This window comes from Triticum aestivum, chromosome 4B (genome assembly GCF_018294505.1).
Source record: "Triticum aestivum cultivar Chinese Spring chromosome 4B, IWGSC CS RefSeq v2.1, whole genome shotgun sequence".
Lineage (NCBI taxonomy): Eukaryota > Viridiplantae > Streptophyta > Magnoliopsida > Poales > Poaceae > Triticum > Triticum aestivum.
This window is the reverse complement of record NC_057804.1, coordinates 332945579-332950828: the sequence shown is the minus strand read 5'-3', so window position 1 is coordinate 332950828 and position 5250 is coordinate 332945579. Positions and strand designations below refer to the sequence as shown.

Below are 5250 nucleotides of genomic sequence, written 5' to 3'. Positions count from 1 at the left end.
TTTTGGATGATGTGGCGCACAGTTAAATGAGGAAAGAGAGGGTGTGGGCCGGGTATCATATCATGATACCATATCACATATTAAATGTTGTACTACTTTGTGTCATGCATGGCAATTAATAAGGCAACCTAAGATACTAACTTACGAAACTGCTGTGTGGACGACAATAGCCCAACGAACTGCGCACGATGGAGTATTTAACGGTGTAGGTTCACTTTGAATCGACGCATGGACGGGTTGATGTGCTTCATCGTGCGGAGATCGTCCACAACCGTCGTGTGTGTAGCAGCACTCACTAACTTACGATACTATGCGTGAATTACAGAGGTAGCTAGCTAGTATCGATAATATACTAGTATCATGTATATTCTAATAACACCCCTTAAGATCTTATTCTGCGAACTCTAAGCCTATTCTGCTAACACTTTGGCACTGCAAAAAACCCGAACCGAACCACATGAAAAACAGAAAAGGAGCAGCCCCACCCCCACCCACCTCCTCCCCCCACTCAATCGCCAACCTCTCCCCGCATCTACACATTTCCAATCAACCTCCTTCCCCTTCTCTATGCCCAAGCACAACTCCTGGCGATGGATCCCGGTCGGCAACTGCCACCAGCGCACCTACCGACGGCGGATCTGGGCAGGCAACCGCCCCCAACGCCCGAAAAAAAGCATTCCCGATCCCTACCCAACCCACCTCCCAGACGAGCACCCACCAATCCCAGCCCTCGCTTGCACTCCTCCTCCTACCTCCGGCTCACCGGCACCCGATGCGCCCTGCCCGCGCCCCTCGTTGCCTCCCCTAGAATCTCCAACTCTCCATCCCTCCTCGTACAATGCTGACGCGCAGATATCCTGCGCCCCCAACACCCGAGCTCCCCCTGCATTCCCGGCGGCCATCCTCTTCCTGTCGGGGTCGCCTCCCCTCGATCTCGGACACGGCGAGGTGTTGCACTAGTGTGGTGGCCGCCAAAGGTTTCCCTTCCTCCGGATCCGGCGGCCATGGAGGGGGGTGGTGGGTTGGGGGATTCATGGTCCGTGCGTGCGCCCCATCCGGTGACTTCAGTGCGTCTCCACCTCCCTGCACGGCCGCCGTAGGAGATCGAGCGCCACCTACATCCAGGCGCGCCGATCCCCTGCTTGTGGCCATGTCTATTTGCAGTTCTCAGTGGACCACGGCGAGTCGGCAATGCGCCCATGTGCAGTTCAGTTGGCGGTAGGTTTTCATGAGCTGGCACAACCATCCTCTATCCATTGCCGAATCCCGCAACCACTTCATCTTGCCCACCATCCTCTCCTGCTCCGCCTTGAAGCACGACCGGCATAGAGGTCCATTGGGGTCGAGGTTTTGGCCACAGCATCTTGCAGCCTGGGCAAGCATGGCAAGCAGCTCATAGGCGTGCGCATGTGATGTTCGATGCCTTATCGTCGTTCCTCTAGCAAGGTCCCGAGTGCCTGTTCCTCCACTACCGGGTACTTCATCCCCCTCGAGTACCTTCTCCTGCAAAATCGAGTAGGTTCTTGGTCATCTTGCACCTCGTGTCCGTCTTTGTTGTTGAATTTGGTTCTCGTGGCGGTGAATTCTGCACGTATTGGGGATCGAAGGTGTTTAACTATTATGCTCGCTATTGACACGTAGCCAGTCTCCTACAGTTTTGTGGGTGCCTCACTTTTGCATGCATGCATCGATGGGATGTTGGTTCCGATTGTCTTCATGGTGTTTCTCTTCATGCATAATTCGGCTGGAGCCCATGGAGGTTCAGATTCTTATTTGGGCGTTCATATTTGCAGTACAATACATTTGTGTGGTACTAAAAATGGTTGTATGTTCTAGTGCTTTGTTTTTTGCATTCAATAATTTATGCCTTGAGCAGTGCAGTTAACTATTGGGTGATGTACTCTTGACTTTGTTGTGTAGTGCAGTCACTTGTAGGCATGAGATTTTGCTGAAGTAGTGCACACAGCAGGTGCGTGCGTGCGGCCATCCTCGACTCCCCAGGTACTACACTTCTATACTGTGAGTCAAACGTCATCAGGATTTGTCAGTAGCAACAACTCATCCACCTAAATAGGTTCACAGAGGCAACCCCATGGGCACTGGATGCCGACGACGGAGAGAGGCTACCCCATAGGTTCACAGAGGCTACCCCAGGCTATTCGGTTGTGCCTCTTCATGACCCGTCCCCATCGAAGGACACCCCGTGCTAATCATCTCCCCTTGTAGTCCACACACCGGATGCGAGTAGAGCATCTGTTGGCTCGGTGCATCTCACTCCGTCACATATTACGCCTTTTTTGCAGATTGTTTGTAACTCACTTCGGCGCCTCTGCGGTATGTGGCGCATACAGGTGCAGTGCAGCAGACACATGCGTGCAGTCCGCCGGCAGAAACATGCATGCTCACACCCCCTTGTGGTTTGCGGTCTGAATTCCTTATGTGCGTTCAACTTTTGTTTTCTGTCATTGGGAGGCAAAGATGCTGCAGTGCGGTTCACGGGATGATGACGAAAAAATTGTATTTTGTTTGAGGGTGACACACCCCCATGCGATTCGCTTGGCGCGGCAGCACAGTTTATGCGCTTCCAGGGTCCACTTTTTTTGAGGATCCACTTGTTTGTATTGTAGACAAAAATGGTGAGAAAACTTGTCAAAAATCATTGTAGTTCATTGTTAAACTTAATGAAAAAATAACGTTTGCCTAATCTACTGAGTTTGTTAAACTGTTGTTGGCAACTGATGTGCTTGGAAGTGGCTTGGTAGTTCACTAGTAAAAAAATGATGTGATGCAGCTCACTCGGTTAGTCTCTGTGGTTCACTCGCTTGGTGTGCGCGTGTAAAAAATTAAATTGCACTCGTGTGTTCAAAAAAAGCAAAATGCAATGGGAGTTGCAGTGCACTTCGTCATTGTGTGCGGTTCACTACACTCAGTCTAGTATTTTAGATGAAACTACAAAATAAAATGTTAAAAAAAATAGTAGTAATGCAGCTCCCTTTGTCGACTTCGTAGTGCGGTTTACAATCTGAAGCAGTACGGCTTCCTGTCTGTTGTAGTTCCTTCATGTCAGGACCCCGACTCAATGCCACATCGATCTAGCATGTAACACCTCATATCACTTTGCGGCCTCACGCACGGTATTCCCACGGGTGTCGCCTTACCTTTGCCCGGGACCGTTTGCGCCTTTTGGCACACGTATATGACAGTGTCGCTAGCATCCATATGATAAGGAGCCCGGGCTGACATGGCTAGTCGTAAACCCAAAGCGGCACAGACTTACAGGGACAGGCATCCATGACCCAGCATCGAACGTGTCGGTCATCAGCGAGTGAATCCAGGCTGTAGCACTGGGCTAGCAGGACTCCGGTGAACCGGGCTGTAGCGGGCTAACAGGACTCCGGTATTCACCGCGTGACATTTCCCCGAAGGGACAGACACAGGAACGAAGAAGGACACATGCCGGCCAGCCTAAGCGTTCCGGAGCAGTAGCAAGCTACCATGGCTCAGTGGAAACACTAGGAGACATTTCCCGGTAAGAGAGGCTACTAAAGATAAACAACTAGATGGTCAGATCCCACACATACCAAGCATTTCAATAACATACACACAATATGCTCGATATGTGCAATACAACATGGCATCACAAAATGACTCTACGACTCAAGTAGTTTATTCAATAGGCTCCGAGGAGCGAGATATTACAAACATGGGTCTCATGACCCAACACTCAGAGCATACAAGTCAAAGCACAAGCGGAAGCTATCATGTCTGAGTACAGACAACTATAAATGAAAAAGGCTGAGAAGCCTGACTATCTATCAGATCCTGCCGAGGCACAAGATCGTAGCTGAGGTAACAAGCTAAACGTCGAAGACCACGCGAACTACTAGTGAGACCGAAGTCTCTCTGCAAAACATAAAATAGGCAAACGTGAGTACAAATGTACCCAGCAAGACTTACATCAGAACTAACTACATATGCATCATTATCAACAAAGGGATGGTGGGGTTTAACTGCAGCAAGCCAGCTTTGACTCGGTGGCTATCCTAAACTACGACTGCAATGTAACTCTTTTGAGGTGGCGCACACGAGTCCACATATTCACCATATCAATACACCACTATGGATCCGCTCCCGTCTCCCTACGAGATCGCCATCCATAGCACTCACGCTTATCTTGCGTATTTTAGAGTATCCACTTTCACTTGTCTATGAACTGATATAAGCAACCCAGAAGTCCTTTTCCGCGGACACGGCTATTCGAATGGATCATATTAACCCTGCAGGGGTGTACTTCTTCACACACGCTCTCACCACTTACCGCCGTTTACACGACATGTACTCGACAACCTTCAAGCGGAAGCCCAACGTGGGTGTCGGCCACGGCCTGCCTAAACACTCAAGTCTCTAGTCCAGGTTTATCGCCTATTCGGGTTCCATCCACGAGGAGATCCGGCCGGAGTTTCGCTCACAGCCCTAAACGATGTGAACAGGGTTCCGTGACACCAAACGGGCGCCCGGTTTACCCGGCCACGTGCCTACCGCATCACAGCCCACCCCTACGGTCAGCGCTGTCCACGGCCTCCAGCATACTACAAACACCAGAAACTACTTGCAACTCCTGGACAGAGGACAAGGGTGATCAAGAAGCCGAGAGGGTCCATTGGTTTCGGGCCCAATGCGTGGTAGTAGCTGAATCATGGATCACAAACACAGAACTCAGTTCCTGAGGACGGCTGCAATGAGACAACCCACCATGTACTCCTACATGGCCTCTCACCGCTACCTTTACCAAATCGTGTTCACACACTTAGCTCTCACACAGTAGGACATGTTCACACGCCTCTGATTCATCCCCGATGAATCAGACCTGACTCAACTCTAAGCAGTAGCAGGCATGACAAACAAGCATGAATGAGTAGGCACATCAGGGCTCAAACAACTCCTACTCATGCTAGTGGGTTTCATCTAATTACTGTGGAATGACGGGTCATGCAGAGGATAAAGGGGTTCAGCTACCGCAGCAAGTAACAGAAAAATCGGTGTTGTCCTAATGCATTAAAAGAGAGCAGGAGCGAGAGAGTAGGATTGTATCGGAATGAACAAGGGGGTTTTGCTTGCCTGGCACTTCTGAAGATAACATTGAGTCTTCATCAGTGTCAACGATCACATCATCAGTATCACGTCTATCGAGAGGGAACAAATACCGGCAACACAGAAGGTTAACAGGGGGGTTTATTTAGTTTAATTAAA

General features: G+C 50.1%; 1 long non-coding RNA gene across 1 annotated transcript; it reads left to right on the top strand.

Moving 5' to 3' along the window:
* Nucleotides 1-503: 503 nt before the first annotated feature.
* On the top strand, nucleotides 504-2761 carry LOC123092115 (uncharacterized). Its single transcript, XR_006444257.1, has 2 exons — nucleotides 504-2001; nucleotides 2075-2761. It is a non-coding gene; the product is annotated as an uncharacterized lncRNA (long non-coding RNA).
* Nucleotides 2762-5250: the final 2489 nt, after the last annotated feature.